We start from the raw sequence: 7,097 nt of genomic DNA, 5'->3' as shown, positions 1-7,097 counted from the left end.
AGTCTTCCAGCCACTTCTAGTCTCCTTTCCAGTTAGTTCCAGTGACTCTTCTAGTCTCTTCTAGTTAATTTCAGTCTCTTCCAGTCAATTCCGGTCTCTCTTCAGTTAATTTCGGTCTCTTCAAGTCCAATCTCCTCTGGCCAATTCCAGTCTCTTCCAGTCACTTCTAGTCTTTTAGTTAATTCCAGTCTCTTCCAGTCAATTGTAGTCTCTCTGCCAGTATCCCAGTCTCTTCCTGTTAATTCTAGTCTTCCAGTTAACTTCGGTCTCTTCCAATCAATTCCAGTCTTTTCCAGTCACTTCCAGTCTCTTCTTGCAGTCAATTGCAGTCTCTCTTCCAGTTAATTCTAGTCTCTTCCAGCTAATTTCGGTCTCTTCCAGTCAATTCCAGTCTCTTTCAGTCAATTCCAGTCTCATCTAGTCATTTTGAGTTTTCCAGTTAATTGCAGTCTCTTCCAGTCACATCCAGTCAATACGTCTCTCTCCCAGTCAGTTCCAGTTTCGTCCAGTTAATTCCATTCTTTCCCAGTTAATTACAGTCTCTCATCCAGTTATTTCCAGTCTCTTCCAGTCTGTCACCATCCATGTAGTCTACGGCACGAGCGTTTCAGCCGTTCATCCTCTCCTTTGGTTTTCTCTCGTGCAAATCTCTTTCTTGCTTTGCTGGATATCAAGTGTTTGCATTCCACGTATGTCCAGACTGCCTTCACCTGTGCATTGGTTTGTGTGTGTGTGTGTGTGTGTGTGTGTGTGTGTGTGTGTGTGTATTAGAGGTGTGATTTTGTGTGTGTGTGTGTGCTAGAGATGTGTTTATGTGTGTTAGAGGTGTGTTTGTGTGTTAAAGGTGTGGTTGTGTGTTAGAATTGTGTTTGTGTGTGTTTGAGGTGTGTGTGTGTGTGTGTGTGTGTGTGTGTGTGTGTGTGTATTAGAGGTGTGATTTTGTGTGTGTGTGTGCTAGAGGTGTGTTTATGTGTGTTAGAGGTGTGTTTGTGTGTTAAAGGTGTGGTTGTGTGTTAGAATTGTGTTTGTGTGTGTTAGAGGTGTGTGTGTGTGTGTGTGTGTGTGTGTGTGTGTGTGTGTGTGTGTGTGTGTGTTTGTTTGTTCCAGTTGATTCCAGTCCCTAAAAGTCTCTCAGTCATCTATCTTCTTCCAGTATTTGCCCTTATGAAAGTCTATGAAAAAAATATACATAAAAAAAAATGACAACGAAAAAACATCCATTGCTAAGCTTGTATACTTTATTTTCAAGCAGCCTTCAGTCTTTCTTCACCCAGCTAATTCCACTTCTGACTTGCTTTCACGGAATTCTCTCTTCTTCACCTTTGCCATTCCAGTCAGTACCCTATTCGTTCCAGTCAGTAACTTCCTCTGTGTTTAAATGGTCCTAGTGAAATGTCTTGTGTTGGTGGGTCTGTATAGTCTATGTTCCAGTCATTCCAGTCCCTCTTCGCCCAGTTATTTCCAGTCAGCTCCCGTCTGTTCTGATTTGCTCTCATGGAAATCCCTTACGCAGTCAGCTCTCCATGCGTTCCAGCCAATAATTTCCTATCGTGTTGAAGTGGAATCTTAGTGCATATCTCTTGTGTTGATGGGTCTGTTCCAGTCATTCCAGTCTCTCTCCATCCAGTTAATTCCAGTTACCTGTCTTCTGTTCTGGCTTGCTCTCGTGGAAATCCCTTACGCAGTCAGCTCTCCATGCGTTCCAGACAGTAATTCCCCTCAAGCGCAATCCTGGTGAATCCCTCTTACCTTGCTGGGTCTGTATTGTTTGTTTTCCAGTTGTTTCCAGTCTCTCCTTACCTTTGTAGAGATCGAGCATTCCAGTCTTATCTTCTTTTATTTGAACTGGTGCTGGAGAGGGACGCCTTCACGTGGTGGCACCATTATTACCAGGCGGTGCAGCTGTCCAGTTTTACAAATGTCCCTCAGTACCCTCCCTGTTGCCCAAAAGGAAAGTGATGGATTGCAAAAAGAAGCTGTGTTAGCATGGAGGTCACAAGGTTCAAGTTTAGATGAGCCTGGGGTTGCCACTACCATTCCTGCTTCACCTCAGCCAATTTACAGATCAATTATTCCAGCCACATATTGTCTCATATTTGGCCTGTTGCAAATCCTCCTTTATGCCGTCGATACTAGAGTCGTTTTAGCCGGTCCACCATTACACCTCAGCACTGAAGATGGAGACTGAGGAATTTTAGGCCAGGTTAGGGTAAAAAGACATGATTTTCTTACCATATTCGGTGATTTTCTTACCATATTCGGTCTAGTGGAAATCTTCTTTGTGGTGCTTGACCTTTATACTGTAGATAATTGAGTCATTCTAGCCATTTCATTGTTACAGTTCAGCATTCAAGATGGAGTTGGGGGAATTTTAGGCCAGGTTAGAGTAAAAGGCGTATAGCTTCCCTTACTGTATTTGGTCTACCGGAAAGCCCCTTCGTAGCGCTTACCCTTTACGTAGTCCGCACTCGTGTTGTTCCAGCCAGCGATTTCCCGTGTATTTAGGTGAGATTCCAGTCGCTCCAGGTCAGTATACTCTAATCCTGGAAGAGAGATTCCTGCCTCGCTCTGCCTGCAGCCCCTCACTCCCCGATGCTCTTGGTCGGCGAAGCGAATGATGCAGTCAGTGAGCCGCGTTCCCTTCGATTGACCTGTGTCTTGACTTAATCCTACCTTGCCCTTGTCATAAATGTGTGTGTTATTCTTCCATTTCATGTTGACTTGTTTTAATCGTGGTTGGTTCTTGTTTTGACTTGTTTTTGACGTGTTTTGTCCTTGTTTTGACTTGTTTTTGACGTGTTTTGTCCTTGTTTTGACTTGTTTTTGACGTGTTTTGTCCTTGTTTTGACTTGTTTTTGACGTGTTTTGTCCTTGTTTTGACTTGTTTTTGACGTGTTTTGCCCTTGACTTGTTTAATCGTGTTTGGTCCTTGTTTTGACTTGTTTTTTGATGTTTTTTGCCATTGTCTTGAGTTGTTTTAATCGTGTTTTGCGCTTGTTTTAATCGTGTTTTGCGCTTGTTTTAATCGTGTTTTGCGCTTGTTTTAATCGTGTTTTGCGCTTGTTTTAATCGTGTTTTGTCCTTTTTCCTGTCTCCCATGTTTTCTTTGTTCAGCCTCTCCATTAATTTGTCTGAATCGTATCTTCCCCTTGTTTTAGTTGTTTTTCTTTTCTTGTTGCCTCTCCTCTGCCGTTTCTGATTCTTTGATTGTACTGTATACCTCATTTATGTTTTTTTTTTATTTACTCGGCCTTAGGAACGCATTATCCCATTAAAGTCTTTTTTTATTAATCTATAGATGATTTAAAGACGCTCCCAAGACAAATGAATCCTCTTGATGGTGGCATGATTAAAATTATTTCTCCAGATCATCCGACGTCCCTCTCAGTGATTACATGACAGGACAAGACAAAGAACATGTTTGATAGCCGCACCCACCCCAGTTGTATCCATCACCCACACACAAGCCTTTATCACTGAACACACACACACACACACACACACACACACACACACACACACACACACACACATCTTTAGAGGCACACCACATTCACTTCAGTCGCACACCAAAACTCCCTAGACGTACACCAGACACACTGCCAATACCTCCATCTATTGGCTAAGATTTATTGTGATTCCTTGGGGGGAAGGGCATGACTTCTGAACCTAAAAAATACTTAGATGTAGAGGGACGAGAGGACTAGCCTACTGCCGAGGAAAGTGAGCTGATCCACCTGCATGTATGTAGACTTTATTTTCATTCATTCATTGCCAGACGCCATGTATCCCGAACGGGGTGGCCAAGGGCTTAGAGTTAATTGTTTTACAGGGAGGGGCACTAATCCTCCACCAACCCCACTTGACACGTAGGGAGAACGTTATGCCAACAGCATCTGGTGTTCCCAGGCGGTCACCCTTCCAAGTAATAACCAGACCCAACGTTGCTTAACTTCGCTGATCGGACGGGAAGCGGTGTACTCAACGTGGTATGGCCAAAAGCAGATTAGGCCTGGCAGCACGAGGACATGAATAGTGTAATATCCACACTTGTAGCTACATCTCGCATCATCGCATCACCATACTTGCTTCTGTTTTGAAAGCTCATCTTGCTACATAGATCAATTAACATTATCCTGGTGTTATAATATAATCTGTAGTTTCAGCCTTCCTGTTTTGGAGAGTCATTGTAGGTTTGAATTCGTGTTTCTTCTGGATTTTCTGAATAGTAGTGCGGGAGGATGAGCACATAGGACATTACCTCTGGCCCAGATGCAAGGGGGGAGCTATATCCCCTCCATCGCCCCCCTCAGGACCTACGCCCATGCCACCATCCCTCAACACACACCCCGTGTGACGTTAATAAAACTCTACGGTTACAACATGCCACATTTCATGCTTCAAAATGTAACAGTGGCTGAGTGAGTGAGTGACACATTTAGGGACACACTTGGGATTTGGGCGGCTCTGTGGGTGTGATAAAAACCTGTTTAATTCGACCCGTGGCACTATAATATGGGCAAGTTAGTTGGTATAGAGCAGGTGGTACAGAGCGTTCTAAGAATTATGTGAGTCGACACTGATGAACAGAAGAACAGACAGACAGAAATAGATCGACAAGATAGACATATACATGGACAGAGAGACAGATAAATAGATAGACAGACATGGACAGAGAGATTAATAGATAGACAGATACAGAGACAGACAGATAAATAGATAGACAGATACAGAGACAGACAGATAAAGAGATAGACAGAGACATGGACAGATGTAGATAGATAAATGGACAGACAGACAGAGAAATATCGATAGTTGGACAGACAGACAGATAAATAGATAGACACAGATAGACAAACAATAAATATATATAGATGGACAGGCAGTTAAAATGGTAGATAAGTGGCTAGGAAGATAACTATAGATAGATAGATAGAATAGATAGATTTTCCCACTATGACTGCTCTTCCGGGATGCAGTGACAGACAGACAGACATACGGCGCTCTAGGCTAATTACAGGTCGTCATGGCTGGCCCACCTGTAGAGACTGACAAGGAGTGTAACGAGCGGTGATGCGGATGGTCATAGCCGAGTTTGCGGGCTTAATGGCGAAACGTTTCCGATAAGTGTTAGATAGCGCTTGGTGTTTAGAAACGTTTGATTATATAGATAGCACTTGGTGAAACGTTTAAGTGTAGATAGGACTTGGAGAAACGTTTGATTCTATAGATAGCACCTGAAACGTTTGATTCTATAGACAGCACTTGGTGAAACGTTTGATATAGATAGCACCTGGTGAAACGTTTGATAAAATAAATAGCACTTGGTGAAACGTTTCTGATAAGTGTTAGATAGCACTTGCTGGAATGTTTGATAATATAAATAGCATCTGGTGAAACGTTTAAGTGTAGACAGCAATTGATAAACGTTTGATTATAGAGATAGCACTTGCTGAAACGTTTGATATCAAGACCGCACCTGGTGAAACGTTTGATTATATAGATAGCACTTGCTGAAACGTTTGATAATATAGGTAGCTCTTGGTGTGAACGTTTGACATAGCACTTTGGAAACGTTTGACGGTATTTCTTCTGGTACTGGCCATCCTTCTATATTTAAACGTTTGGTCTACACCTGGTATGTCTCTGTCGTGCTGTGTACAAGCGACTTTATATTATTTATTTATTTACTTATTTATTTGAGAACGCCCTCGTGGTACAAAGGTTAATGACGGCTATTTCGATCCCCCCCCTTTCGAAAAATCTCTTAAGATGAATAAAATCGTCTGTACGTAGCATGTATAAAATAGAACTGTAAATCATTAGGAAAGCGCATACCTCCTCCAAGGCCAATAAAATTTACGATTTGCTGCTATAATTCCTCTTTCCCTCCAGACGAATACTTTTACGGTCTCACATAGTCGGTAAATTCTGCGGTCTTACTTTGCCCTATTACACAGTCTCAAAGAACGCATACCCCCGCCAGAGCCAATAATATTTATGATTTATTCCTGTTTCCAAATTCTGATCCACCTCAAAATCTAATCAATTCCTCCTTGACCGCCTGTCCACCTATCCACAAGATGTTATTGAAATCCGACCCCATCCTTTTGAGATATCTTGTACACAGACACACACGGTTGAATATATAGCCTTCGCTCAGCTTCGTTGGCGGAGGTAACAAATCATCGGACGGAAGGGGTTAAGAACAAAGGGACGATGGATTTTTTTTTTTTAATCTGTACCAGGAAGCAGACAAGGAGGATGTGTGTGTGTGTGTGTGTGTGTGTGTGTGTGTGTGTGTGTGTGTGTGTGTGTGAGAGTGTGTGAGTGTGTGTGTGTGTGTGTGTGTGTGTGTGTGTGTGTGTGTGTGTGTGTGTGTGTGAGAGAGAGAGAGAGAGAAACTGAAAGTGAGTGAGTGGAATGCCTTGGCTAATATCACGAGTCCTTTAAGTACGCAAACATGGCTGGGAGAATCGAATGTACCCAGTCAAAGCAAGGTGGCAAAGTGGAGGGTATATTTGCAACACAGTACACTTCTCCATCACACCACTACCACACCACTCCACCACACTACCAAACCACTCTGCCATACCACTGCCACACCATTCCACCACACCACTTACAGAAGCGAACTCACACCAGTCAGTAGCATAAGAGAAGTTAGGACTGAGTTAGGAAATGCGATAGCTTGTTTACCTGAGAGAGAGAGAGAGAGAGAGAGAGAGAGAGAGAGAGAGAGAGAGAGAGAGAGAGAGAGAGAGAGAGAGAGAGTACAAATAATCAGAAAACATTATATTAACTAATGAAAATATCGATCCTTAATTTCCTCAGAAAAATATCTCACATAAATATTAGTCTTTAGTCCTGAGAAGAGCTATATACTCTACTCCTTTTACTCTAACTTGGCCCAGATTTTCGTCCTTTTGCAGCTCATTTCACGTAGCTCAGTGGCAGAAAAAGACAATACTACGGCTCTACATCCTTTCCATAGCACCTCTTCGTGACTAGCATCATATTCTAGTGTTAAAAAGACAATACTACGGCTCTACATCTTTCCATAGCAATTCCTCGTGACTAGCATCATATTCCAGTGT

The 7,097-nt window shown here is 42.6% G+C and overlaps 1 non-coding gene across 1 annotated transcript; it reads right to left on the bottom strand.

Annotated features, from left to right (window-relative positions):
- Positions 1–3,884: 3,884 nt before the first annotated feature.
- On the bottom strand, positions 3,885–4,003 carry LOC145417273 (5S ribosomal RNA). Its single transcript, XR_013900485.1, has one exon. It is a non-coding gene; the product is annotated as a 5S ribosomal RNA (ribosomal RNA).
- Between the last annotated feature and the right edge of the window lie 3,094 nt (positions 4,004–7,097).

This window comes from Coenobita brevimanus, chromosome 109 (assembly GCF_032717465.1).
Source record: "Coenobita brevimanus isolate Jiangsu-jjx chromosome 109, ASM3271746v2, whole genome shotgun sequence".
Lineage (NCBI taxonomy): Eukaryota > Metazoa > Arthropoda > Malacostraca > Decapoda > Coenobitidae > Coenobita > Coenobita brevimanus.
This window is presented reverse-complemented; position numbering and strand designations above follow the sequence as displayed.